The following is a 25,926-nucleotide window of genomic DNA, read 5'->3' as shown; positions in this document are numbered from 1 at the left end:
CCTTTACTTTTAATAAGAATAAAAAGTTTCAGTTATTTCTACACTACTTCCGACATATTATTTATTTGAATACTCCAAATTTAATATAGGTAATTTAGGAAAAATCTTTTAGTGAGAGAACAATAAATAAAAATTGGATCTGCTAAAAAGTCAAACATAATCGGACGGAGGGAGTAAACGTTTTTACGTCGTATCACTATAGAGTGCGTGAAATCTGGGAGAAATAGGAGTCCACGATGAGAACAAGTAGTACCCATTGTAAAATACTAACGGATGCGATCATACCAGCACTAATCCACCGGATCCCATCAGAACTCCGAAGTTAAGCGTGCTTGGGCGAGAGTAGTACTAGGATGGGTGACCTCCTGGGAAGTCCTCGTGTTGCATCCCTTTTTCTACTTTTTTTTTCCCTTTTTCTACTTTTTTTTTTTGTCTCGTCGGAGAGATGGAGAAGAGGGGAAGAAAATAACCTGCCAAAGGCGGGTTAGGATCGTCGGATTTGCCAAAAAAACGTTGTTTTCTGTGTCATCCGTCTATTTTTCAGAATTTTGTGTAACTCGAGTAATTTAAAACTGGAATAACTCGTCGTACGTATTATAAACCGATGACAGCGATTTGGAGACATAAAAATATGTCCGGAAATATTTATTACTAATTTCATTAGCATTTCCCAATCTACCCTTTACTTTTAATAAGAATAAAAAGTTTCAGTTATTTCTACACTACTTCCGACATATTATTTATTTGAATACTCCAAATTTAATATAGGTAATTTAGGAAAAATCTTTTAGTGAGAGAACAATAAATAAAAATTGGATCTGCTAAAAAGTCAAACATAATCGGACGGAGGGAGTAAACGTTTTTACGTCGTATCACTATAGAGTGCGTGAAATCGGGGAGAAATAGGAGTCCACGATGAGAACAAGTAGTACCCATTGTAAAATACTAACGGATGCGATCATACCAGCACTAATCCACCGGATCCCATCAGAACTCCGAAGTTAAGCGTGCTTGGGCGAGAGTAGTACTAGGATGGGTGACCTCCTGGGAAGTCCTCGTGTTGCATCCCTTTTTCTACTTTTTTTTCCCCTTTTTCTACTTTTTTTTTTTTTGTCTCGTCGGAGAGATGGAGAAGAGGGGAAGAAAATAACCTGCCAAAGGCGGGTTAGGATCGTCGGATTTGCCAAAAAAACGTTGTTTTCTGTGTCATCCGTCTATTTTTCAGAATTTTGTGTAACTCGAGTAATTTAAAACTGGAATAACTCGTCGTACGTATTATAAACCGATGACAGCGATTTGGAGACATAAAAATATGTCCGGAAATATTTATTACTAATTTCATTAGCATTTCCCAATCTACCCTTTACTTTTAATAAGAATAAAAAGTTTCAGTTATTTCTACACTACTTCCGACATATTATTTATTTGAATACTCCAAATTTAATATAGGTAATTTAGGAAAAATCTTTTAGTGAGAGAACAATAAATAAAAATTGGATCTGCTAAAAAGTCAAACATAATCGGACGGAGGGAGTAAACGTTTTTACGTCGTATCACTATAGAGTGCGTGAAATCGGGGAGAAATAGGAGTCCACGATGAGAACAAGTAGTACCCATTGTAAAATACTAACGGATGCGATCATACCAGCACTAATCCACCGGATCCCATCAGAACTCCGAAGTTAAGCGTGCTTGGGCGAGAGTAGTAATAGGATGGGTGACCTCCTGGGAAGTCCTCGTGTTGCATCCCTTTTTCTACTTTTTTTTCCCCTTTTTCTACTTTTTTTTTTTTTGTCTCGTCGGAGAGATGGAGAAGAGGGGAAGAAAATAACCTGCCAAAGGCGGGTTAGGATCGTCGGATTTGCCAAAAAAACGTTGTTTTCTGTGTCATCCGTCTATTTTTCAGAATTTTGTGTAACTCGAGTAATTTAAAACTGGAATAACTCGTCGTACGTATTATAAACCGATGACAGCGATTTGGAGACATAAAAATATGTCCGGAAATATTTATTACTAATTTCATTAGCATTTCCCAATCTACCCTTTACTTTTAATAAGAATAAAAAGTTTCAGTTATTTCTACACTACTTCCGACATATTATTTATTTGAATACTCCAAATTTAATATAGGTAATTTAGGAAAAATCTTTTAGTGAGAGAACAATAAATAAAAATTGGATCTGCTAAAAAGTCAAACATAATCGGACGGAGGGAGTAAACGTTTTTACGTCGTATCACTATAGAGTGCGTGAAATCGGGGAGAAATAGGAGTCCACGATGAGAACAAGTAGTACCCATTGTAAAATACTAACGGATGCGATCATACCAGCACTAATCCACCGGATCCCATCAGAACTCCGAAGTTAAGCGTGCTTGGGCGAGAGTAGTACTAGGATGGGTGACCTCCTGGGAAGTCCTCGTGTTGCATCCCTTTTTCTACTTTTTTTTTTCCCTTTTTCTACTTTTTTTTTTTTGTCTCGTCGGAGAGATGGAGAAGAGGGGAAGAAAATAACCTGCCAAAGGCGGGTTAGGATCGTCGGATTTGCCAAAAAAACGTTGTTTTCTGTGTCATCCGTCTATTTTTCAGAATTTTGTGTAACTCGAGTAATTTAAAACTGGAATAACTCGTCGTACGTATTATAAACCGATGACAGCGATTAGGAGACATAAAAATATGTCCGGAAATATTTATTACTAATTTCATTAGCATTTCCCAATCTACCCTTTACTTTTAATAAGAATAAAAAGTTTCAGTTATTTCTACACTACTTCCGACATATTATTTATTTGAATACTCCAAATTTAATATAGGTAATTTAGGAAAAATCTTTTAGTGAGAGAACAATAAATAAAAATTGGATCTGCTAAAAAGTCAAACATAATCGGACGGAGGGAGTAAACGTTTTTACGTCGTATCACTATAGAGTGCGTGAAATCTGGGAGAAATAGGAGTCCACGATGAGAACAAGTAGTACCCATTGTAAAATACTAACGGATGCGATCATACCAGCACTAATCCACCGGATCCCATCAGAACTCCGAAGTTAAGCGTGCTTGGGCGAGAGTAGTACTAGGATGGGTGACCTCCTGGGAAGTCCTCGTGTTGCATCCCTTTTTCTACTTTTTTTTTCCCTTTTTCTACTTTTTTTTTTTTTGTCTCGTCGGAGAGATGGAGAAGAGGGGAAGAAAATAACCTGCCAAAGGCGGGTTAGGATCGTCGGATTTGCCAAAAAAACGTTGTTTTCTGTGTCATCCGTCTATTTTTCAGAATTTTGTGTAACTCGAGTAATTTAAAACTGGAATAACTCGTCGTACGTATTATAAACCGATGACAGCGATTTGGAGACATAAAAATATGTCCGGAAATATTTATTACTAATTTCATTAGCATTTCCCAATCTACCCTTTACTTTTAATAAGAATAAAAAGTTTCAGTTATTTCTACACTACTTCCGACATATTATTTATTTGAATACTCCAAATTTAATATAGGTAATTTAGGAAAAATCTTTTAGTGAGAGAACAATAAATAAAAATTGGATCTGCTAAAAAGTCAAACATAATCGGACGGAGGGAGTAAACGTTTTTACGTCGTATCACTATAGAGTGCGTGAAATCGGGGAGAAATAGGAGTCCACGATGAGAACAAGTAGTACCCATTGTAAAATACTAACGGATGCGATCATACCAGCACTAATCCACCGGATCCCATCAGAACTCCGAAGTTAAGCGTGCTTGGGCGAGAGTAGTACTAGGATGGGTGACCTCCTGGGAAGTCCTCGTGTTGCATCCCTTTTTCTACTTTTTTTTCCCCTTTTTCTACTTTTTTTTTTTTTTGTCTCGTCGGAGAGATGGAGAAGAGGGGAAGAAAATAACCTGCCAAAGGCGGGTTAGGATCGTCGGATTTGCCAAAAAAACGTTGTTTTCTGTGTCATCCGTCTATTTTTCAGAATTTTGTGTAACTCGAGTAATTTAAAACTGGAATAACTCGTCGTACGTATTATAAACCGATGACAGCGATTTGGAGACATAAAAATATGTCCGGAAATATTTATTACTAATTTCATTAGCATTTCCCAATCTACCCTTTACTTTTAATAAGAATAAAAAGTTTCAGTTATTTCTACACTACTTCCGACATATTATTTATTTGAATACTCCAAATTTAATATAGGTAATTTAGGAAAAATCTTTTAGTGAGAGAACAATAAATAAAAATTGGATCTGCTAAAAAGTCAAACATAATCGGACGGAGGGAGTAAACGTTTTTACGTCGTATCACTATAGAGTGCGTGAAATCGGGGAGAAATAGGAGTCCACGATGAGAACAAGTAGTACCCATTGTAAAATACTAACGGATGCGATCATACCAGCACTAATCCACCGGATCCCATCAGAACTCCGAAGTTAAGCGTGCTTGGGCGAGAGTAGTAATAGGATGGGTGACCTCCTGGGAAGTCCTCGTGTTGCATCCCTTTTTCTACTTTTTTTTCCCCTTTTTCTACTTTTTTTTTTTTTGTCTCGTCGGAGAGATGGAGAAGAGGGGAAGAAAATAACCTGCCAAAGGCGGGTTAGGATCGTCGGATTTGCCAAAAAAACGTTGTTTTCTGTGTCATCCGTCTATTTTTCAGAATTTTGTGTAACTCGAGTAATTTAAAACTGGAATAACTCGTCGTACGTATTATAAACCGATGACAGCGATTTGGAGACATAAAAATATGTCCGGAAATATTTATTACTAATTTCATTAGCATTTCCCAATCTACCCTTTACTTTTAATAAGAATAAAAAGTTTCAGTTATTTCTACACTACTTCCGACATATTATTTATTTGAATACTCCAAATTTAATATAGGTAATTTAGGAAAAATCTTTTAGTGAGAGAACAATAAATAAAAATTGGATCTGCTAAAAAGTCAAACATAATCGGACGGAGGGAGTAAACGTTTTTACGTCGTATCACTATAGAGTGCGTGAAATCGGGGAGAAATAGGAGTCCACGATGAGAACAAGTAGTACCCATTGTAAAATACTAACGGATGCGATCATACCAGCACTAATCCACCGGATCCCATCAGAACTCCGAAGTTAAGCGTGCTTGGGCGAGAGTAGTACTAGGATGGGTGACCTCCTGGGAAGTCCTCGTGTTGCATCCCTTTTTCTACTTTTTTTTTCCCTTTTTCTACTTTTTTTTTTTTTGTCTCGTCGGAGAGATGGAGAAGAGGGGAAGAAAATAACCTGCCAAAGGCGGGTTAGGATCGTCGGATTTGCCAAAAAAACGTTGTTTTCTGTGTCATCCGTCTATTTTTCAGAATTTTGTGTAACTCGAGTAATTTAAAACTGGAATAACTCGTCGTACGTATTATAAACCGATGACAGCGATTAGGAGACATAAAAATATGTCCGGAAATATTTATTACTAATTTCATTAGCATTTCCCAATCTACCCTTTACTTTTAATAAGAATAAAAAGTTTCAGTTATTTCTACACTACTTCCGACATATTATTTATTTGAATACTCCAAATTTAATATAGGTAATTTAGGAAAAATCTTTTAGTGAGAGAACAATAAATAAAAATTGGATCTGCTAAAAAGTCAAACATAATCGGACGGAGGGAGTAAACGTTTTTACGTCGTATCACTATAGAGTGCGTGAAATCTGGGAGAAATAGGAGTCCACGATGAGAACAAGTAGTACCCATTGTAAAATACTAACGGATGCGATCATACCAGCACTAATCCACCGGATCCCATCAGAACTCCGAAGTTAAGCGTGCTTGGGCGAGAGTAGTACTAGGATGGGTGACCTCCTGGGAAGTCCTCGTGTTGCATCCCTTTTTCTACTTTTTTTTTCCCTTTTTCTACTTTTTTTTTTTTTGTCTCGTCGGAGAGATGGAGAAGAGGGGAAGAAAATAACCTGCCAAAGGCGGGTTAGGATCGTCGGATTTGCCAAAAAAACGTTGTTTTCTGTGTCATCCGTCTATTTTTCAGAATTTTGTGTAACTCGAGTAATTTAAAACTGGAATAACTCGTCGTACGTATTATAAACCGATGACAGCGATTTGGAGACATAAAAATATGTCCGGAAATATTTATTACTAATTTCATTAGCATTTCCCAATCTACCCTTTACTTTTAATAAGAATAAAAAGTTTCAGTTATTTCTACACTACTTCCGACATATTATTTATTTGAATACTCCAAATTTAATATAGGTAATTTAGGAAAAATCTTTTAGTGAGAGAACAATAAATAAAAATTGGATCTGCTAAAAAGTCAAACATAATCGGACGGAGGGAGTAAACGTTTTTACGTCGTATCACTATAGAGTGCGTGAAATCGGGGAGAAATAGGAGTCCACGATGAGAACAAGTAGTACCCATTGTAAAATACTAACGGATGCGATCATACCAGCACTAATCCACCGGATCCCATCAGAACTCCGAAGTTAAGCGTGCTTGGGCGAGAGTAGTACTAGGATGGGTGACCTCCTGGGAAGTCCTCGTGTTGCATCCCTTTTTCTACTTTTTTTTCCCCTTTTTCTACTTTTTTTTTTTTTGTCTCGTCGGAGAGATGGAGAAGAGGGGAAGAAAATAACCTGCCAAAGGCGGGTTAGGATCGTCGGATTTGCCAAAAAAACGTTGTTTTCTGTGTCATCCGTCTATTTTTCAGAATTTTGTGTAACTCGAGTAATTTAAAACTGGAATAACTCGTCGTACGTATTATAAACCGATGACAGCGATTTGGAGACATAAAAATATGTCCGGAAATATTTATTACTAATTTCATTAGCATTTCCCAATCTACCCTTTACTTTTAATAAGAATAAAAAGTTTCAGTTATTTCTACACTACTTCCGACATATTATTTATTTGAATACTCCAAATTTAATATAGGTAATTTAGGAAAAATCTTTTAGTGAGAGAACAATAAATAAAAATTGGATCTGCTAAAAAGTCAAACATAATCGGACGGAGGGAGTAAACGTTTTTACGTCGTATCACTATAGAGTGCGTGAAATCGGGGAGAAATAGGAGTCCACGATGAGAACAAGTAGTACCCATTGTAAAATACTAACGGATGCGATCATACCAGCACTAATCCACCGGATCCCATCAGAACTCCGAAGTTAAGCGTGCTTGGGCGAGAGTAGTAATAGGATGGGTGACCTCCTGGGAAGTCCTCGTGTTGCATCCCTTTTTCTACTTTTTTTTCCCCTTTTTCTACTTTTTTTTTTTTTGTCTCGTCGGAGAGATGGAGAAGAGGGGAAGAAAATAACCTGCCAAAGGCGGGTTAGGATCGTCGGATTTGCCAAAAAAACGTTGTTTTCTGTGTCATCCGTCTATTTTTCAGAATTTTGTGTAACTCGAGTAATTTAAAACTGGAATAACTCGTCGTACGTATTATAAACCGATGACAGCGATTTGGAGACATAAAAATATGTCCGGAAATATTTATTACTAATTTCATTAGCATTTCCCAATCTACCCTTTACTTTTAATAAGAATAAAAAGTTTCAGTTATTTCTACACTACTTCCGACATATTATTTATTTGAATACTCCAAATTTAATATAGGTAATTTAGGAAAAATCTTTTAGTGAGAGAACAATAAATAAAAATTGGATCTGCTAAAAAGTCAAACATAATCGGACGGAGGGAGTAAACGTTTTTACGTCGTATCACTATAGAGTGCGTGAAATCGGGGAGAAATAGGAGTCCACGATGAGAACAAGTAGTACCCATTGTAAAATACTAACGGATGCGATCATACCAGCACTAATCCACCGGATCCCATCAGAACTCCGAAGTTAAGCGTGCTTGGGCGAGAGTAGTACTAGGATGGGTGACCTCCTGGGAAGTCCTCGTGTTGCATCCCTTTTTCTACTTTTTTTTTTCCCTTTTTCTACTTTTTTTTTTTTTGTCTCGTCGGAGAGATGGAGAAGAGGGGAAGAAAATAACCTGCCAAAGGCGGGTTAGGATCGTCGGATTTGCCAAAAAAACGTTGTTTTCTGTGTCATCCGTCTATTTTTCAGAATTTTGTGTAACTCGAGTAATTTAAAACTGGAATAACTCGTCGTACGTATTATAAACCGATGACAGCGATTAGGAGACATAAAAATATGTCCGGAAATATTTATTACTAATTTCATTAGCATTTCCCAATCTACCCTTTACTTTTAATAAGAATAAAAAGTTTCAGTTATTTCTACACTACTTCCGACATATTATTTATTTGAATACTCCAAATTTAATATAGGTAATTTAGGAAAAATCTTTTAGTGAGAGAACAATAAATAAAAATTGGATCTGCTAAAAAGTCAAACATAATCGGACGGAGGGAGTAAACGTTTTTACGTCGTATCACTATAGAGTGCGTGAAATCGGGGAGAAATAGGAGTCCACGATGAGAACAAGTAGTACCCATTGTAAAATACTAACGGATGCGATCATACCAGCACTAATCCACCGGATCCCATCAGAACTCCGAAGTTAAGCGTGCTTGGGCGAGAGTAGTACTAGGATGGGTGACCTCCTGGGAAGTCCTCGTGTTGCATCCCTTTTTCTACTTTTTTTTTTCCCTTTTTCTACTTTTTTTTTTTTTGTCTCGTCGGAGAGATGGAGAAGAGGGGAAGAAAATAACCTGCCAAAGGCGGGTTAGGATCGTCGGATTTGCCAAAAAAACGTTGTTTTCTGTGTCATCCGTCTATTTTTCAGAATTTTGTGTAACTCGAGTAATTTAAAACTGGAATAACTCGTCGTACGTATTATAAACCGATGACAGCGATTAGGAGACATAAAAATATGTCCGGAAATATTTATTACTAATTTCATTAGCATTTCCCAATCTACCCTTTACTTTTAATAAGAATAAAAAGTTTCAGTTATTTCTACACTACTTCCGACATATTATTTATTTGAATACTCCAAATTTAATATAGGTAATTTAGGAAAAATCTTTTAGTGAGAGAACAATAAATAAAAATTGGATCTGCTAAAAAGTCAAACATAATCGGACGGAGGGAGTAAACGTTTTTACGTCGTATCACTATAGAGTGCGTGAAATCGGGGAGAAATAGGAGTCCACGATGAGAACAAGTAGTACCCATTGTAAAATACTAACGGATGCGATCATACCAGCACTAATCCACCGGATCCCATCAGAACTCCGAAGTTAAGCGTGCTTGGGCGAGAGTAGTAATAGGATGGGTGACCTCCTGGGAAGTCCTCGTGTTGCATCCCTTTTTCTACTTTTTTTTCCCCTTTTTCTACTTTTTTTTTTTTGTCTCGTCGGAGAGATGGAGAAGAGGGGAAGAAAATAACCTGCCAAAGGCGGGTTAGGATCGTCGGATTTGCCAAAAAAACGTTGTTTTCTGTGTCATCCATCTATTTTTCAGAATTTTGTGTAACTCGAGTAATTTAAAACTGGAATAACTCGTCGTACGTATTATAAACCGATGACAGTGATTTGGAGACATAAAAATATGTCCGGAAATATTTATTACTAATTTCATTAGCATTTCCCAATCTACCCTTTACTTTTAATAAGAATAAAAAGTTTCAGTTATTTCTACACTACTTCCGACATATTATTTATTTGAATACTCCAAATTTAATATAGGTAATTTAGGAAAAATCTTTTAGTGAGAGAACAATAAATAAAAATTGGATCTGCTAAAAAGTCAAACATAATCGGACGGAGGGAGTAAACGTTTTTACGTCGTATCACTATAGAGTGCGTGAAATCGGGGAGAAATAGGAGTCCACGATGAGAACAAGTAGTACCCATTGTAAAATACTAACGGATGCGATCATACCAGCACTAATCCACCGGATCCCATCAGAACTCCGAAGTTAAGCGTGCTTGGGCGAGAGTAGTACTAGGATGGGTGACCTCCTGGGAAGTCCTCGTGTTGCATCCCTTTTTCTACTTTTTTTTTTCCCTTTTTCTACTTTTTTTTTTTTTGTCTCGTCGGAGAGATGGAGAAGAGGGGAAGAAAATAACCTGCCAAAGGCGGGTTAGGATCGTCGGATTTGCCAAAAAAACGTTGTTTTCTGTGTCATCCGTCTATTTTTCAGAATTTTGTGTAACTCGAGTAATTTAAAACTGGAATAACTCGTCGTACGTATTATAAACCGATGACAGCGATTTGGAGACATAAAAATATGTCCGGAAATATTTATTACTAATTTCATTAGCATTTCCCAATCTACCCTTTACTTTTAATAAGAATAAAAAGTTTCAGTTATTTCTACACTACTTCCGACATATTATTTATTTGAATACTCCAAATTTAATATAGGTAATTTAGGAAAAATCTTTTAGTGAGAGAACAATAAATAAAAATTGGATCTGCTAAAAAGTCAAACATAATCGGACGGAGGGAGTAAACGTTTTTACGTCGTATCACTATAGAGTGCGTGAAATCGGGGAGAAATAGGAGTCCACGATGAGAACAAGTAGTACCCATTGTAAAATACTAACGGATGCGATCATACCAGCACTAATCCACCGGATCCCATCAGAACTCCGAAGTTAAGCGTGCTTGGGCGAGAGTAGTACTAGGATGGGTGACCTCCTGGGAAGTCCTCGTGTTGCATCCCTTTTTCTACTTTTTTTTTCCCCTTTTTCTACTTTTTTTTTTTTGTCTCGTCGGAGAGATGGAGAAGAGGGGAAGAAAATAACCTGCCAAAGGCGGGTTAGGATCGTCGGATTTGCCAAAAAAACGTTGTTTTCTGTGTCATCCGTCTATTTTTCAGAATTTTGTGTAACTCGAGTAATTTAAAACTGGAATAACTCGTCGTACGTATTATAAACCGATGACAGCGATTTGGAGACATAAAAATATGTCCGGAAATATTTATTACTAATTTCATTAGCATTTCCCAATCTACCCTTTACTTTTAATAAGAATAAAAAGTTTCAGTTATTTCTACACTACTTCCGACATATTATTTATTTGAATACTCCAAATTTAATATAGGTAATTTAGGAAAAATCTTTTAGTGAGAGAACAATAAATAAAAATTGGATCTGCTAAAAAGTCAAACATAATCGGACGGAGGGAGTAAACGTTTTTACGTCGTATCACTATAGAGTGCGTGAAATCGGGGAGAAATAGGAGTCCACGATGAGAACAAGTAGTACCCATTGTAAAATACTAACGGATGCGATCATACCAGCACTAATCCACCGGATCCCATCAGAACTCCGAAGTTAAGCGTGCTTGGGCGAGAGTAGTACTAGGATGGGTGACCTCCTGGGAAGTCCTCGTGTTGCATCCCTTTTTCTACTTTTTTTTTTCCCTTTTTCTACTTTTTTTTTTTTTGTCTCGTCGGAGAGATGGAGAAGAGGGGAAGAAAATAACCTGCCAAAGGCGGGTTAGGATCGTCGGATTTGCCAAAAAAACGTTGTTTTCTGTGTCATCCGTCTATTTTTCAGAATTTTGTGTAACTCGAGTAATTTAAAACTGGAATAACTCGTCGTACGTATTATAAACCGATGACAGCGATTAGGAGACATAAAAATATGTCCGGAAATATTTATTACTAATTTCATTAGCATTTCCCAATCTACCCTTTACTTTTAATAAGAATAAAAAGTTTCAGTTATTTCTACACTACTTCCGACATATTATTTATTTGAATACTCCAAATTTAATATAGGTAATTTAGGAAAAATCTTTTAGTGAGAGAACAATAAATAAAAATTGGATCTGCTAAAAAGTCAAACATAATCGGACGGAGGGAGTAAACGTTTTTACGTCGTATCACTATAGAGTGCGTGAAATCGGGGAGAAATAGGAGTCCACGATGAGAACAAGTAGTACCCATTGTAAAATACTAACGGATGCGATCATACCAGCACTAATCCACCGGATCCCATCAGAACTCCGAAGTTAAGCGTGCTTGGGCGAGAGTAGTACTAGGATGGGTGACCTCCTGGGAAGTCCTCGTGTTGCATCCCTTTTTCTACTTTTTTTTCCCCTTTTTCTACTTTTTTTTTTTTGTCTCGTCGGAGAGATGGAGAAGAGGGGAAGAAAATAACCTGCCAAAGGCGGGTTAGGATCGTCGGATTTGCCAAAAAAACGTTGTTTTCTGTGTCATCCGTCTATTTTTCAGAATTTTGTGTAACTCGAGTAATTTAAAACTGGAATAACTCGTCGTACGTATTATAAACCGATGACAGCGATTTGGAGACATAAAAATATGTCCGGAAATATTTATTACTAATTTCATTAGCATTTCCCAATCTACCCTTTACTTTTAATAAGAATAAAAAGTTTCAGTTATTTCTACACTACTTCCGACATATTATTTATTTGAATACTCCAAATTTAATATAGGTAATTTAGGAAAAATCTTTTAGTGAGAGAACAATAAATAAAAATTGGATCTGCTAAAAAGTCAAACATAATCGGACGGAGGGAGTAAACGTTTTTACGTCGTATCACTATAGAGTGCGTGAAATCGGGGAGAAATAGGAGTCCACGATGAGAACAAGTAGTACCCATTGTAAAATACTAACGGATGCGATCATACCAGCACTAATCCACCGGATCCCATCAGAACTCCGAAGTTAAGCGTGCTTGGGCGAGAGTAGTACTAGGATGGGTGACCTCCTGGGAAGTCCTCGTGTTGCATCCCTTTTTCTACTTTTTTTTTTCCCTTTTTCTACTTTTTTTTTTTTGTCTCGTCGGAGAGATGGAGAAGAGGGGAAGAAAATAACCTGCCAAAGGCGGGTTAGGATCGTCGGATTTGCCAAAAAAACGTTGTTTTCTGTGTCATCCGTCTATTTTTCAGAATTTTGTGTAACTCGAGTAATTTAAAACTGGAATAACTCGTCGTACGTATTATAAACCGATGACAGCGATTAGGAGACATAAAAATATGTCCGGAAATATTTATTACTAATTTCATTAGCATTTCCCAATCTACCCTTTACTTTTAATAAGAATAAAAAGTTTCAGTTATTTCTACACTACTTCCGACATATTATTTATTTGAATACTCCAAATTTAATATAGGTAATTTAGGAAAAATCTTTTAGTGAGAGAACAATAAATAAAAATTGGATCTGCTAAAAAGTCAAACATAATCGGACGGAGGGAGTAAACGTTTTTACGTCGTATCACTATAGAGTGCGTGAAATCGGTGAGAAATAGGAGTCCACGATGAGAACAAGTAGTACCCATTGTAAAATACTAACGGATGCGATCATACCAGCACTAATCCACCGGATCCCATCAGAACTCCGAAGTTAAGCGTGCTTGGGCGAGAGTAGTACTAGGATGGGTGACCTCCTGGGAAGTCCTCGTGTTGCATCCCTTTTTCTACTTTTTTTTTTCCCTTTTTCTACTTTTTCTTTTTTTGTCTCGTCGGAGAGATGGAGAAGAGGGGAAGAAAATAACCTGCCAAAGGCGGGTTAGGATCGTCGGATTTGCCAAAAAAACGTTGTTTTCTGTGTCATCCGTCTATTTTTCAGAATTTTGTGTAACTCGAGTAATTTAAAACTGGAATAACTCGTCGTACGTATTATAAACCGATGACAGCGATTTGGAGACATAAAAATATGTCCGGAAATATTTATTACTAATTTTATTAGCATTTCCCAATCTACCCTTTACTTTTAATAAGAATAAAAAGTTTCAGTTATTTCTACACTACTTCCGACATATTATTTATTTGAATACTCCAAATTTAATATAGGTAATTTAGGAAAAATCTTTTAGTGAGAGAACAATAAATAAAAATTGGATCTGCTAAAAAGTCAAACATAATCGGACGGAGGGAGTAAACGTTTTTACGTCGTATCACTATAGAGTGCGTGAAATCGGGGAGAAATAGGAGTCCACGATGAGAACAAGTAGTACCCATTGTAAAATACTAACGGATGCGATCATACCAGCACTAATCCACCGGATCCCATCAGAACTCCGAAGTTAAGCGTGCTTGGGCGAGAGTAGTACTAGGATGGGTGACCTCCTGGGAAGTCCTCGTGTTGCATCCCTTTTTCTACTTTTTTTTTCCCTTTTTCTACTTTTTTTTTTTGTCTCGTCGGAGAGATGGAGAAGAGGGGAAGAAAATAACCTGCCAAAGGCGGGTTAGGATCGTCGGATTTGCCAAAAAAACGTTGTTTTCTGTGTCATCCGTCTATTTTTCAGAATTTTGTGTAACTCGAGTAATTTAAAACTGGAATAACTCGTCGTACGTATTATAAACCGATGACAGCGATTAGGAGACATAAAAATATGTCCGGAAATATTTATTACTAATTTCATTAGCATTTCCCAATCTACCCTTTACTTTTAATAAGAATAAAAAGTTTCAGTTATTTCTACACTACTTCCGACATATTATTTATTTGAATACTCCAAATTTAATATAGGTAATTTAGGAAAAATCTTTTAGTGAGAGAACAATAAATAAAAATTGGATCTGCTAAAAAGTCAAACATAATCGGACGGAGGGAGTAAACGTTTTTACGTCGTATCACTATAGAGTGCGTGAAATCGGTGAGAAATAGGAGTCCACGATGAGAACAAGTAGTACCCATTGTAAAATACTAACGGATGCGATCATACCAGCACTAATCCACCGGATCCCATCAGAACTCCGAAGTTAAGCGTGCTTGGGCGAGAGTAGTACTAGGATGGGTGACCTCCTGGGAAGTCCTCGTGTTGCATCCCTTTTTCTACTTTTTTTTTTCCCTTTTTCTACTTTTTCTTTTTTTGTCTCGTCGGAGAGATGGAGAAGAGGGGAAGAAAATAACCTGCCAAAGGCGGGTTAGGATCGTCGGATTTGCCAAAAAAACGTTGTTTTCTGTGTCATCCGTCTATTTTTCAGAATTTTGTGTAACTCGAGTAATTTAAAACTGGAATAACTCGTCGTACGTATTATAAACCGATGACAGCGATTTGGAGACATAAAAATATGTCCGGAAATATTTATTACTAATTTTATTAGCATTTCCCAATCTACCCTTTACTTTTAATAAGAATAAAAAGTTTCAGTTATTTCTACACTACTTCCGACATATTATTTATTTGAATACTCCAAATTTAATATAGGTAATTTAGGAAAAATCTTTTAGTGAGAGAACAATAAATAAAAATTGGATCTGCTAAAAAGTCAAACATAATCGGACGGAGGGAGTAAACGTTTTTACGTCGTATCACTATAGAGTGCGTGAAATCGGGGAGAAATAGGAGTCCACGATGAGAACAAGTAGTACCCATTGTAAAATACTAACGGATGCGATCATACCAGCACTAATCCACCGGATCCCATCAGAACTCCGAAGTTAAGCGTGCTTGGGCGAGAGTAGTACTAGGATGGGTGACCTCCTGGGAAGTCCTCGTGTTGCATCCCTTTTTCTACTTTTTTTTTTCCCTTTTTCTACTTTTTTTTTTTTTTGTCTCGTCGGAGAGATGGAGAAGAGGGGAAGAAAATAACCTGCCAAAGGCGGGTTAGGATCGTCGGATTTGCCAAAAAAACGTTGTTTTCTGTGTCATCCGTCTATTTTTCAGAATTTTGTGTAACTCGAGTAATTTAAAACTGGAATAACTCGTCGTACGTATTATAAACCGATGACAGCGATTTGGAGACATAAAAATATGTCCGGAAATATTTATTACTAATTTCATTAGCATTTCCCAATCTACCCTTTACTTTTAATAAGAATAAAAAGTTTCAGTTATTTCTACACTACTTCCGACATATTATTTATTTGAATACTCCAAATTTAATATAGGTAATTTAGGAAAAATCTTTTAGTGAGAGAACAATAAATAAAAATTGGATCTGCTAAAAAGTCAAACATAATCGGACGGAGGGAGTAAACGTTTTTACGTCGTATCACTATAGAGTGCGTGAAATCGGGGAGAAATAGGAGTCCACGATGAGAACAAGTAGTACCCATTGTAAAATACTAACGGATGCGATCATACCAGCACTAATCCACCGGATCCCATCAGAACTCCGAAGTGAAGCGTGCTTGGGCGAGAGTAGTACTAGGATGGGTGACCTCCTGGGAAGTCCTCGTGTTGCATCCCTTTTTCTACTTTTTTTTTTCCCTTTTTCTACTTTTTTTTTTTTGTCTCGTCGGAGAGATGGAGAAGAGGGGAAGAAAATAACCTGCCAAAGGCGGGTTAGGATCGTCGGATTTGCCAAAAAAACGTTGTTTTCTGTGTCATCCGTCTATTTTTCAGAATTTTGTGTAACTCGAGTAATTTAAAACTGGAATAACTCGTCGTACGTATTATAAACCGATGACAGCGATTTGGAGACATAAAAATATGTCCGGAAATATTTATTACTAATTTCATTAGCATTTCCCAATCTACCCTTTACTTTTAATAAGAATAAAAAGTTTCAGTTATTTCTACACTACTTCCGACATATTATTTATTTGAATACTCCAAATTTAATATAGGTAATTTAGGAAAAATCTTTTAGTGAGAGAACAATAAATAAAAATTGGATCTGCTAAAAAGTCAAACATAATCGGACGGAGGGAGTAAACGTTTTTACGTCGTATCACTATAGAGTGCGTGAAATCGGGGAGAAATAGGAGTCCACGATGAGAACAAGTAGTACCCATTGTAAAATACTAACGGATGCGATCATACCAGCACTAATCCACCGGATCCCATCAGAACTCCGAAGTTAAGCGTGCTTGGGCGAGAGTAGTACTAGGATGGGTGACCTCCTGGGAAGTCCTCGTGTTGCATCCCTTTTTCTACTTTTTTTTTTCCCTTTTTCTACTTTTTTTTTTTTTGTCTCGTCGGAGAGATGGAGAAGAGGGGAAGAAAATAACCTGCCAAAGGCGGGTTAGGATCGTCGGATTTGCCAAAAAAACGTTGTTTTCTGTGTCATCCGTCTATTTTTCAGAATTTTGTGTAACTCGAGTAATTTAAAACTGGAATAACTCGTCGTACGTATTATAAACCGATGACAGCGATTTGGAGACATAAAAATATGTCCGGAAATATTTATTACTAATTTCATTAGCATTTCCCAATCTACCCTTTACTTTTAATAAGAATAAAAAGTTTCAGTTATTTCTACACTACTTCCGACATATTATTTATTTGAATACTCCAAATTTAATATAGGTAATTTAGGAAAAATCTTTTAGTGAGAGAACAATAAATAAAAATTGGATCTGCTAAAAAGTCAAACATAATCGGACGGAGGGAGTAAACGTTTTTACGTCGTATCACTATAGAGTGCGTGAAATCGGGGAGAAATAGGAGTCCACGATGAGAACAAGTAGTACCCATTGTAAAATACTAACGGATGCGATCATACCAGCACTAATCCACCGGATCCCATCAGAACTCCGAAGTTAAGCGTGCTTGGGCGAGAGTAGTACTAGGATGGGTGACCTCCTGGGAAGTCCTCGTGTTGCATCCCTTTTTCTACTTTTTTTTTCCCTTTTTCTACTTTTTTTTTTTTGTCTCGTCGGAGAGATGGAGAAGAGGGGAAGAAAATAACCTGCCAAAGGCGGGTTAGGATCGTCGGATTTGCCAAAAAAACGTTGTTTTCTGTGTCATCCGTCTATTTTTCAGAATTTTGTGTAACTCGAGTAATTTAAAACTGGAATAACTCGTCGTACGTATTATAAACCGATGACAGCGATTAGGAGACATAAAAATATGTCCGGAAATATTTATTACTAATTTCATTAGCATTTCCCAATCTACCCTTTACTTTTAATAAGAATAAAAAGTTTCAGTTATTTCTACACTACTTCCGACATATTATTTATTTGAATACTCCAAATTTAATATAGGTAATTTAGGAAAAATCTTTTAGTGAGAGAACAATAAATAAAAATTGGATCTGCTAAAAAGTCAAACATAATCGGACGGAGGGAGTAAACGTTTTTACGTCGTATCACTATAGAGTGCGTGAAATCGGTGAGAAATAGGAGTCCACGATGAGAACAAGTAGTACCCATTGTAAAATACTAACGGATGCGATCATACCAGCACTAATCCACCGGATCCCATCAGAACTCCGAAGTTAAGCGTGCTTGGGCGAGAGTAGTACTAGGATGGGTGACCTCCTGGGAAGTCCTCGTGTTGCATCCCTTTTTCTACTTTTTTTTTTCCCTTTTTCTACTTTTTCTTTTTTTGTCTCGTCGGAGAGATGGAGAAGAGGGGAAGAAAATAACCTGCCAAAGGCGGGTTAGGATCGTCGGATTTGCCAAAAAAACGTTGTTTTCTGTGTCATCCGTCTATTTTTCAGAATTTTGTGTAACTCGAGTAATTTAAAACTGGAATAACTCGTCGTACGTATTATAAACCGATGACAGCGATTTGGAGACATAAAAATATGTCCGGAAATATTTATTACTAATTTTATTAGCATTTCCCAATCTACCCTTTACTTTTAATAAGAATAAAAAGTTTCAGTTATTTCTACACTACTTCCGACATATTATTTATTTGAATACTCCAAATTTAATATAGGTAATTTAGGAAAAATCTTTTAGTGAGAGAACAATAAATAAAAATTGGATCTGCTAAAAAGTCAAACATAATCGGACGGAGGGAGTAAACGTTTTTACGTCGTATCACTATAGAGTGCGTGAAATCGGGGAGAAATAGGAGTCCACGATGAGAACAAGTAGTACCCATTGTAAAATACTAACGGATGCGATCATACCAGCACTAATCCACCGGATCCCATCAGAACTCCGAAGTTAAGCGTGCTTGGGCGAGAGTAGTACTAGGATGGGTGACCTCCTGGGAAGTCCTCGTGTTGCATCCCTTTTTCTACTTTTTTTTTCCCTTTTTCTACTTTTTTTTTTTTTGTCTCGTCGGAGAGATGGAGAAGAGGGGAAGAAAATAACCTGCCAAAGGCGGGTTAGGATCGTCGGATTTGCCAAAAAAACGTTGTTTTCTGTGTCATCCGTCTATTTTTCAGAATTTTGTGTAACTCGAGTAATTTAAAACTGGAATAACTCGTCGTACGTATTATAAACCGATGACAGCGATTTGGAGACATAAAAATATGTCCGGAAATATTTATTACTAATTTCATTAGCATTTCCCAATCTACCCTTTACTTTTAATAAGAATAAAAAGTTTCAGTTATTTCTACACTACTTCCGACATATTATTTATTTGAATACTCCAAATTTAATATAGGTAATTTAGGAAAAATCTTTTAGTGAGAGAACAATAAATAAAAATTGGATCTGCTAAAAAGTCAAACATAATCGGACGGAGGGAGTAAACGTTTTTACGTCGTATCACTATAGAGTGCGTGAAATCGGGGAGAAATAGGAGTCCACGATGAGAACAAGTAGTACCCATTGTAAAATACTAACGGATGCGATCATACCAGCACTAATCCACCGGATCCCATCAGAACTCCGAAGTTAAGCGTGCTTGGGCGAGAGTAGTACTAGGATGGGTGACCTCCTGGGAAGTCCTCGTGTTGCATCCCTTTTTCTACTTTTTTTTTTTTTGTCTCGTCGGAGAGATGGAGAAGAGGGGAAGAAAATAACCTGCCAAAGGCGGGTTAGGATCGTCGGATTTGCCAAAAAAACGTTGTTTTCTTTGTCATCCGTCTATTTTTCAGAATTTTGTGTAACTCGAGTAATTTAAAACTGGAATAACTCGTCGTACGTATTATAAACCGATGACAGCGATTTGGAGACATAAAAATATGTCCGGAAATATTTATTACTAATTTCATTAGCATTTCCCAATCTACCCTTTACTTTTAATAAGAATAAAAAGTTTCAGTTATTTCTACACTACTTCCGACATATTATTTATTTGAATACTCCAAATTTAATATAGGTAATTTAGGAAAAATCTTTTAGTGAGAGAACAATAAATAAAAATTGGATCTGCTAAAAAGTCAAACATAATCGGACGGAGGGAGTAAACGTTTTTACGTCGTATCACTATAGAGTGCGTGAAATCGGGGAGAAATAGGAGTCCACGATGAGAACAAGTAGTACCCATTGTAAAATACTAACGGATGCGATCATACCAGCACTAATCCACCGGATCCCATCAGAACACCGAAGTTAAGCGTGCTTGGGCGAGAGTAGTACTAGGATGGGTGACCTCCTGGGAAGTCCTCGTGTTGCATCCCTTTTTCTACTTTTTTTTTCCCTTTTTCTACTTTTTTTTTTTTTTGTCTCGTCGGAGAGATGGAGAAGAGGGGAAGAAAATAACCTGCCAAAGGCGGGTTAGGATCGTCGGATTTGCCAAAAAAACGTTGTTTTCTGTGTCATCCGTCTATTTTTCAGAATTTTGTGTAACTCGAGTAATTTAAAACTGGAATAACTCGTCGTACGTATTATAAACCGATGACAGCGATTTGGAGACATAAAAATATGTCCGGAAATATTTATTACTAATTTCATTAGCATTTCCCAATCTACCCTTTACTTTTAATAAGAATAAAAAGTTTCAGTTATTTCTACACTACTTCCGACATATTATTTATTTGAATACTCCAAATTTAATATAGGTAATTTAGGAAAAATCTTTTAGTGAGAGAACAATAAATAAAAATTGGATCTGCTAAAAAGTCAAACATAATCGGACGGAGGGAGTAAACGTTTTTACGTCGTATCACTATAGAGTGCGTGAAATCGGGGAGAAATAGGAGTCCACGATGAGAACAAGTAGTACCCATTGTAAAATACTAACGGATGCGATCATACCAGCACTAATCCACCGGATCCCATCAGAACTCCGAAGTTAAGCGTGCTTGGGCGAGAGTAGTACTAGGATGGGTGACCTCCTGGGAAGTCCTCGTGTTGCATCCCTTTTTCTACTTTTTTTTTCCCTTTTTCTACTTTTTTTTTTTTTGTCTCGTCGGAGAGATGGAGAAGAGGGGAAGAAAATAACCTGCCAAAGGCGGGTTAGGATCGTCGGATTTGCCAAAAAAACGTTGTTTTCTGTGTCATCCGTCTATTTTTCAGAATTTTGTGTAACTCGAGTAATTTAAAACTGGAATAACTCGTCGTACGTATTATAAACCGATGACAGCGATTTGGAGACATAAAAATATGTCCGGAAATATTTATTACTAATTTCATTAGCATTTCCCAATCTACCCTTTACTTTTAATAAGAATAAAAAGTTTCAGTTATTTCTACACTACTTCCGACATATTATTTATTTGAATACTCCAAATTTAATATAGGTAATTTAGGAAAAATCTTTTAGTGAGAGAACAATAAATAAAAATTGGATCTGCTAAAAAGTCAAACATAATCGGACGGAGGGAGTAAACGTTTTTACGTCGTATCACTATAGAGTGCGTGAAATCGGGGAGAAATAGGAGTCCACGATGAGAACAAGTAGTACCCATTGTAAAATACTAACGGATGCGATCATACCAGCACTAATCCACCGGATCCCATCAGAACTCCGAAGTTAAGCGTGCTTGGGCGAGAGTAGTACTAGGATGGGTGACCTCCTGGGAAGTCCTCGTGTTGCATCCCTTTTTCTACTTTTTTTTTCCCTTTTTCTACTTTTTTTTTTTTGTCTCGTCGGAGAGATGGAGAAGAGGGGAAGAAAATAACCTGCCAAAGGCGGGTTAGGATCGTCGGATTTGCCAAAAAAACGTTGTTTTCTGTGTCATCCGTCTATTTTTCAGAATTTTGTGTAACTCGAGTAATTTAAAACTGGAATAACTCGTCGTACGTATTATAAACCGATGACAGCGATTTGGAGACATAAAAATATGTCCGGAAATATTTATTACTAATTTCATTAGCATTTCCCAATCTACCCTTTACTTTTAATAAGAATAAAAAGTTTCAGTTATTTCTACACTACTTCCGACATATTATTTATTTGAATACTCCAAATTTAATATAGGTAATTTAGGAAAAATCTTTTAGTGAGAGAACAATAAATAAAAATTGGATCTGCTAAAAAGTCAAACATAATCGGACGGAGGGAGTAAACGTTTTTACGTCGTATCACTATAGAGTGCGTGAAATCGGGGAGAAATAGGAGTCCACGATGAGAACAAGTAGTACCCATTGTAAAATACTAACGGATGCGATCATACCAGCACTAATCCACCGGATCCCATCAGAACTCCGAAGTTAAGCGTGCTTGGGCGAGAGTAGTACTAGGATGGGTGACCTCCTGGGAAGTCCTCGTGTTGCATCCCTTTTTCTACTTTTTTTTTCCCTTTTTCTACTTTTTTTTTTTTGTCTCGTCGGAGAGATGGAGAAGAGGGGAAGAAAATAACCTGCCAAAGGCGGGTTAGGATCGTCGGATTTGCCAAAAAAACGTTGTTTTCTGTGTCATCCGTCTATTTTTCAGAATTTTGTGTAACTCGAGTAATTTAAAACTGGAATAACTCGTCGTACGTATTATAAACCGATGACAGCGATTTGGAGAAATAAAAATATGTCCGGAAATATTTATTACTAATTTCATTAGCATTTCCCAATCTACCCTTTACTTTTAATAAGAATAAAAAGTTTCAGTTATTTCTACACTACTTCCGACATATTATTTATTTGAATACTCCAAATTTAATATAGGTAATTTAGGAAAAATCTTTTAGTGAGAGAACAATAAATAAAAATTGGATCTGCTAAAAAGTCAAACATAATCGGACGGAGGGAGTAAACGTTTTTACGTCGTATCACTATAGAGTGCGTGAAATCGGGGAGAAATAGGAGTCCACGATGAGAACAAGTAGTACCCATTGTAAAATACTAACGGATGCGATCATACCAGCACTAATCCACCGGATCCCATCAGAACTCCGAAGTTAAGCGTGCTTGGGCGAGAGTAGTACTAGGATGGGTGACCTCCTGGGAAGTCCTCGTGTTGCATCCCTTTTTCTACTTTTTTTTTCCCTTTTTCTACTTTTTTTTTTTTGTCTCGTCAGAGAGATGGAGAAGAGGGGAAGAAAATAACCTGCCAAAGGCGGGTTAGGATCGTCGGATTTGCCAAAAAAACGTTGTTTTCTGTGTCATCCGTCTATTTTTCAGAATTTTGTGTAACTCGAGTAATTTAAAACTGGAATAACTCGTCGTACGTATTATAAACCGATGACAGCGATTTGGAGACATAAAAATATGTCCGGAAATATTTATTACTAATTTCATTAGCATTTCCCAATCTACCCTTTACTTTTAATAAGAATAAAAAGTTTCAGTTATTTCTACACTACTTCCGACATATTATTTATTTGAATACTCCAAATTTAATATAGGTAATTTAGGAAAAATCTTTTAGTGAGAGAACAATAAATAAAAATTAGATCTGCTAAAAAGTCAAACATAATCGGACGGAGGGAGTAAACGTTTTTACGTCGTATCACTATAGAGTGCGTGAAATCGGGGAGAAATAGGAGTCCACGATGAGAACAAGTAGTACCCATTGTAAAATACTAACGGATGCGATCATACCAGCACTAATCCACCGGATCCCATCAGAACTCCGAAGTTAAGCGTGCTTGGGCGAGAGTAGTACTAGGATGGGTGACCTCCTGGGAAGTCCTCGTGTTGCATCCCTTTTTCTACTTTTTTTTTCCCTTTTTCTACTTTTTTTTTTTTTGTCTCGTCGGAGAGATGGAGACGAGGGGAAGAAAATAACCTGCCAAAGGCGGGTTAGGATCGTCGGATTTGCCAAAAAAACGTTGTTTTCTGTGTCATCCGTCTATTTTTCAGAATTTTGTGTAACTCGAGTAATTTAAAACTGGAATAACTCGTCGTACGTATTATAAACCGATGACAGCGATTTGGAGACATAAAAATATGTCCGGAAATATTTATTACTAATTTCATTAGCATTTCCCAATCTACCCTTTACTTTTAATAAGAATAAAAAGTTTCAGTTATTTCTACACTACTTCCGACATATTATTTATTTGAATACTCCAAATTTAATATAGGTAATTTAGGAAAAATCTTTTAGTGAGAGAACAATAAATAAAAATTGGATCTGCTAAAAAGTCAAACATAATCGGACGGAGGGAGTAAACGTTTTTACGTCGTATCACTATAGAGTGCGTGAAATCGGGGAGAAATAGGAGTCCACGATGAGAACAAGTAGTACCCATTGTAAAATACTAACGGATGCGATCATACCAGCACTAATCCACCGGATCCCATCAGAACTCCGAAGTTAAGCGTGCTTGGGCGAGAGTAGTACTAGGATGGGTGACCTCCTGGGAAGTCCTCGTGTTGCATCCCTTTTTCTACTTTTTTTTTTTTGTCTCGTCGGAGAGATGGAGAAGAGGGGAAGAAAATAACCTGCCAAAGGCGGGTTAGGATCGTCGGATTTGCCAAAAAAACGTTGTTTTCTGTGTCATCCGTCTATTTTTCAGAATTTTGTGTAACTCGAGTAATTTAAAACTGGAATAACTCGTCGTACGTATTATAAACCGATGACAGCGATTTGGAGACATAAAAATATGTCCGGAAATATTTATTACTAATTTCATTAGCATTTCCCAATCTACCCTTTACTTTTAATAAGAATAAAAAGTTTCAGTTATTTCTACACTACTTCCGACATATTATTTATTTGAATACTCCAAATTTAATATAGGTAATTTAGGAAAAATCTTTTAGTGAGAGAACAATAAATAAAAATTGGATCTGCTAAAAAGTCAAACATAATCGGACGGAGGGAGTAAACGTTTTTACGTCGTATCACTATAGAGTGCGTGAAATCGGGGAGAAATAGGAGTCCACGATGAGAACAAGTAGTACCCATTGTAAAATACTAACGGATGCGATCATACCAGCACTAATCCACCGGATCCCATCAGAACTCCGAAGTTAAGCGTGCTTGGGCGAGAGTAGTACTAGGATGGGTGACCTCCTGGGAAGTCCTCGTGTTGCATCCCTTTTTCTACTTTTTTTTTCCCTTTTTCTACTTTTTTTTTTTTGTCTCGTCGGAGAGATGGAGAAGAGGGGAAGAAAATAACCTGCCAAAGGCGGGTTAGGATCGTCGGATTTGCCAAAAAAACGTTGTTTTCTGTGTCATCCGTCTATTTTTCAGAATTTTGTGTAACTCGAGTAATTTAAAACTGGAATAACTCGTCGTACGTATTATAAACCGATGACAGCGATTTGGAGACATAAAAATATGTCCGGAAATATTTATTACTAATTTCATTAGCATTTCCCAATCTACCCTTTACTTTTAATAAGAATAAAAAGTTTCAGTTATTTCTACACTACTTCCGACATATTATTTATTTGAATACTCCAAATTTAATATAGGTAATTTAGGAAAAATCTTTTAGTGAGAGAACAATAAATAAAAATTGGATCTGCTAAAAAGTCAAACATAATCGGACGGAGGGAGTAAACGTTTTTACGTCGTATCACTATAGAGTGCGTGAAATCGGGGAGAAATAGGAGTCCACGATGAGAACAAGTAGTACCCATTGTAAAATACTAACGGATGCGATCATACCAGCACTAATCCACCGGATCCCATCAGAACTCCGAAGTTAAGCGTGCTTGGGGGCGAGAGTAGTACTAGGATGGGTGACCTCCTGGGAAGTCCTCGTGTTGCATCCCTTTTTCTACTTTTTTTTTCCCTTTTTCTACTTTTTTTTTTTTGTCTCGTCGGAGAGATGGAGAAGAGGGGAAGAAAATAACCTGCCAAAGGCGGGTTAGGATCGTCGGATTTGCCAAAAAAACGTTGTTTTCTGTGTCATCCGTCTATTTTTCAGAATTTTGTGTAACTCGAGTAATTTAAAACTGGAATAACTCGTCGTACGTACTATAAACCGATGACAGCGATTTGGAGACATAAAAATATGTCCGGAAATATTTATTACTAATTTCATTAGCATTTCCCAATCTACCCTTTACTTTTAATAAGAATAAAAAGTTTCAGTTATTTCTACACTACTTCCGACATATTATTTATTTGAATACTCCAAATTTAATATAG

The 25,926-nt window shown here is 36.8% G+C and overlaps 38 non-coding genes across 38 annotated transcripts; all 38 read left to right on the top strand.

Annotated features, from left to right (window-relative positions):
- Positions 1-271: 271 nt before the first annotated feature.
- On the top strand, positions 272-390 carry LOC147531252 (5S ribosomal RNA). The gene has a single exon (XR_015228639.1). It is a non-coding gene; the product is annotated as a 5S ribosomal RNA (ribosomal RNA).
- Positions 391-950: 560 nt separating this feature from the next.
- LOC147531251 (5S ribosomal RNA) lies at positions 951-1,069 on the top strand. The gene has a single exon (XR_015228638.1). It is a non-coding gene; the product is annotated as a 5S ribosomal RNA (ribosomal RNA).
- A 562-nt stretch (positions 1,070-1,631) lies between these two features.
- On the top strand, positions 1,632-1,750 carry LOC147531250 (5S ribosomal RNA). Its single transcript, XR_015228954.1, has one exon. It is a non-coding gene; the product is annotated as a 5S ribosomal RNA (ribosomal RNA).
- A 562-nt stretch (positions 1,751-2,312) lies between these two features.
- Positions 2,313-2,431, top strand: LOC147531249 (5S ribosomal RNA). Its single transcript, XR_015228637.1, has one exon. It is a non-coding gene; the product is annotated as a 5S ribosomal RNA (ribosomal RNA).
- Positions 2,432-2,993: 562 nt separating this feature from the next.
- LOC147531248 (5S ribosomal RNA) lies at positions 2,994-3,112 on the top strand. The gene has a single exon (XR_015228636.1). It is a non-coding gene; the product is annotated as a 5S ribosomal RNA (ribosomal RNA).
- A 562-nt stretch (positions 3,113-3,674) lies between these two features.
- Positions 3,675-3,793, top strand: LOC147531247 (5S ribosomal RNA). The gene has a single exon (XR_015228635.1). It is a non-coding gene; the product is annotated as a 5S ribosomal RNA (ribosomal RNA).
- A 563-nt stretch (positions 3,794-4,356) lies between these two features.
- LOC147531246 (5S ribosomal RNA) lies at positions 4,357-4,475 on the top strand. The gene has a single exon (XR_015228953.1). It is a non-coding gene; the product is annotated as a 5S ribosomal RNA (ribosomal RNA).
- A 562-nt stretch (positions 4,476-5,037) lies between these two features.
- Positions 5,038-5,156, top strand: LOC147531245 (5S ribosomal RNA). The gene has a single exon (XR_015228634.1). It is a non-coding gene; the product is annotated as a 5S ribosomal RNA (ribosomal RNA).
- Positions 5,157-5,718: 562 nt separating this feature from the next.
- On the top strand, positions 5,719-5,837 carry LOC147531244 (5S ribosomal RNA). The gene has a single exon (XR_015228632.1). It is a non-coding gene; the product is annotated as a 5S ribosomal RNA (ribosomal RNA).
- A 562-nt stretch (positions 5,838-6,399) lies between these two features.
- LOC147531243 (5S ribosomal RNA) lies at positions 6,400-6,518 on the top strand. Its single transcript, XR_015228631.1, has one exon. It is a non-coding gene; the product is annotated as a 5S ribosomal RNA (ribosomal RNA).
- Positions 6,519-7,080: 562 nt separating this feature from the next.
- Positions 7,081-7,199, top strand: LOC147531242 (5S ribosomal RNA). Its single transcript, XR_015228952.1, has one exon. It is a non-coding gene; the product is annotated as a 5S ribosomal RNA (ribosomal RNA).
- A 562-nt stretch (positions 7,200-7,761) lies between these two features.
- LOC147531241 (5S ribosomal RNA) lies at positions 7,762-7,880 on the top strand. Its single transcript, XR_015228630.1, has one exon. It is a non-coding gene; the product is annotated as a 5S ribosomal RNA (ribosomal RNA).
- Positions 7,881-8,443: 563 nt separating this feature from the next.
- LOC147531240 (5S ribosomal RNA) lies at positions 8,444-8,562 on the top strand. The gene has a single exon (XR_015228629.1). It is a non-coding gene; the product is annotated as a 5S ribosomal RNA (ribosomal RNA).
- A 563-nt stretch (positions 8,563-9,125) lies between these two features.
- On the top strand, positions 9,126-9,244 carry LOC147531239 (5S ribosomal RNA). The gene has a single exon (XR_015228951.1). It is a non-coding gene; the product is annotated as a 5S ribosomal RNA (ribosomal RNA).
- A 561-nt stretch (positions 9,245-9,805) lies between these two features.
- Positions 9,806-9,924, top strand: LOC147531238 (5S ribosomal RNA). The gene has a single exon (XR_015228628.1). It is a non-coding gene; the product is annotated as a 5S ribosomal RNA (ribosomal RNA).
- Positions 9,925-10,487: 563 nt separating this feature from the next.
- Positions 10,488-10,606, top strand: LOC147531237 (5S ribosomal RNA). Its single transcript, XR_015228627.1, has one exon. It is a non-coding gene; the product is annotated as a 5S ribosomal RNA (ribosomal RNA).
- Positions 10,607-11,168: 562 nt separating this feature from the next.
- LOC147531236 (5S ribosomal RNA) lies at positions 11,169-11,287 on the top strand. The gene has a single exon (XR_015228626.1). It is a non-coding gene; the product is annotated as a 5S ribosomal RNA (ribosomal RNA).
- Positions 11,288-11,850: 563 nt separating this feature from the next.
- LOC147531235 (5S ribosomal RNA) lies at positions 11,851-11,969 on the top strand. Its single transcript, XR_015228625.1, has one exon. It is a non-coding gene; the product is annotated as a 5S ribosomal RNA (ribosomal RNA).
- A 561-nt stretch (positions 11,970-12,530) lies between these two features.
- Positions 12,531-12,649, top strand: LOC147531234 (5S ribosomal RNA). Its single transcript, XR_015228624.1, has one exon. It is a non-coding gene; the product is annotated as a 5S ribosomal RNA (ribosomal RNA).
- A 562-nt stretch (positions 12,650-13,211) lies between these two features.
- Positions 13,212-13,330, top strand: LOC147531233 (5S ribosomal RNA). Its single transcript, XR_015228623.1, has one exon. It is a non-coding gene; the product is annotated as a 5S ribosomal RNA (ribosomal RNA).
- A 563-nt stretch (positions 13,331-13,893) lies between these two features.
- On the top strand, positions 13,894-14,012 carry LOC147531232 (5S ribosomal RNA). Its single transcript, XR_015228621.1, has one exon. It is a non-coding gene; the product is annotated as a 5S ribosomal RNA (ribosomal RNA).
- A 560-nt stretch (positions 14,013-14,572) lies between these two features.
- Positions 14,573-14,691, top strand: LOC147531231 (5S ribosomal RNA). Its single transcript, XR_015228620.1, has one exon. It is a non-coding gene; the product is annotated as a 5S ribosomal RNA (ribosomal RNA).
- Positions 14,692-15,254: 563 nt separating this feature from the next.
- LOC147531230 (5S ribosomal RNA) lies at positions 15,255-15,373 on the top strand. Its single transcript, XR_015228619.1, has one exon. It is a non-coding gene; the product is annotated as a 5S ribosomal RNA (ribosomal RNA).
- A 564-nt stretch (positions 15,374-15,937) lies between these two features.
- Positions 15,938-16,056, top strand: LOC147531229 (5S ribosomal RNA). The gene has a single exon (XR_015228907.1). It is a non-coding gene; the product is annotated as a 5S ribosomal RNA (ribosomal RNA).
- A 562-nt stretch (positions 16,057-16,618) lies between these two features.
- LOC147531228 (5S ribosomal RNA) lies at positions 16,619-16,737 on the top strand. The gene has a single exon (XR_015228618.1). It is a non-coding gene; the product is annotated as a 5S ribosomal RNA (ribosomal RNA).
- Positions 16,738-17,300: 563 nt separating this feature from the next.
- Positions 17,301-17,419, top strand: LOC147531227 (5S ribosomal RNA). Its single transcript, XR_015228617.1, has one exon. It is a non-coding gene; the product is annotated as a 5S ribosomal RNA (ribosomal RNA).
- Positions 17,420-17,980: 561 nt separating this feature from the next.
- LOC147531226 (5S ribosomal RNA) lies at positions 17,981-18,099 on the top strand. Its single transcript, XR_015228615.1, has one exon. It is a non-coding gene; the product is annotated as a 5S ribosomal RNA (ribosomal RNA).
- Positions 18,100-18,662: 563 nt separating this feature from the next.
- LOC147531225 (5S ribosomal RNA) lies at positions 18,663-18,781 on the top strand. Its single transcript, XR_015228614.1, has one exon. It is a non-coding gene; the product is annotated as a 5S ribosomal RNA (ribosomal RNA).
- A 562-nt stretch (positions 18,782-19,343) lies between these two features.
- LOC147531224 (5S ribosomal RNA) lies at positions 19,344-19,462 on the top strand. The gene has a single exon (XR_015228613.1). It is a non-coding gene; the product is annotated as a 5S ribosomal RNA (ribosomal RNA).
- Positions 19,463-20,003: 541 nt separating this feature from the next.
- Positions 20,004-20,122, top strand: LOC147531223 (5S ribosomal RNA). The gene has a single exon (XR_015228962.1). It is a non-coding gene; the product is annotated as a 5S ribosomal RNA (ribosomal RNA).
- A 563-nt stretch (positions 20,123-20,685) lies between these two features.
- On the top strand, positions 20,686-20,804 carry LOC147531222 (5S ribosomal RNA). The gene has a single exon (XR_015228612.1). It is a non-coding gene; the product is annotated as a 5S ribosomal RNA (ribosomal RNA).
- A 562-nt stretch (positions 20,805-21,366) lies between these two features.
- LOC147531221 (5S ribosomal RNA) lies at positions 21,367-21,485 on the top strand. Its single transcript, XR_015228611.1, has one exon. It is a non-coding gene; the product is annotated as a 5S ribosomal RNA (ribosomal RNA).
- Positions 21,486-22,046: 561 nt separating this feature from the next.
- LOC147531220 (5S ribosomal RNA) lies at positions 22,047-22,165 on the top strand. The gene has a single exon (XR_015228609.1). It is a non-coding gene; the product is annotated as a 5S ribosomal RNA (ribosomal RNA).
- A 561-nt stretch (positions 22,166-22,726) lies between these two features.
- Positions 22,727-22,845, top strand: LOC147531219 (5S ribosomal RNA). The gene has a single exon (XR_015228608.1). It is a non-coding gene; the product is annotated as a 5S ribosomal RNA (ribosomal RNA).
- A 561-nt stretch (positions 22,846-23,406) lies between these two features.
- LOC147531218 (5S ribosomal RNA) lies at positions 23,407-23,525 on the top strand. The gene has a single exon (XR_015228607.1). It is a non-coding gene; the product is annotated as a 5S ribosomal RNA (ribosomal RNA).
- Positions 23,526-24,087: 562 nt separating this feature from the next.
- On the top strand, positions 24,088-24,206 carry LOC147531217 (5S ribosomal RNA). The gene has a single exon (XR_015228606.1). It is a non-coding gene; the product is annotated as a 5S ribosomal RNA (ribosomal RNA).
- A 540-nt stretch (positions 24,207-24,746) lies between these two features.
- LOC147531216 (5S ribosomal RNA) lies at positions 24,747-24,865 on the top strand. The gene has a single exon (XR_015228605.1). It is a non-coding gene; the product is annotated as a 5S ribosomal RNA (ribosomal RNA).
- Positions 24,866-25,426: 561 nt separating this feature from the next.
- LOC147531215 (5S ribosomal RNA) lies at positions 25,427-25,547 on the top strand. The gene has a single exon (XR_015228968.1). It is a non-coding gene; the product is annotated as a 5S ribosomal RNA (ribosomal RNA).
- The last annotated feature ends 379 nt before the right edge of the window (positions 25,548-25,926 follow it).

Source organism: Eschscholzia californica, unplaced genomic scaffold, assembly GCF_041429995.1.
Source record: "Eschscholzia californica isolate CP2 unplaced genomic scaffold, dmEscCali1.0.p SCAF_6, whole genome shotgun sequence".
NCBI lineage: Eukaryota > Viridiplantae > Streptophyta > Magnoliopsida > Ranunculales > Papaveraceae > Eschscholzia > Eschscholzia californica.
The sequence above is the reverse complement of the archived record's forward strand: the minus strand, read 5'-3'. Positions and strand labels throughout refer to the sequence as shown.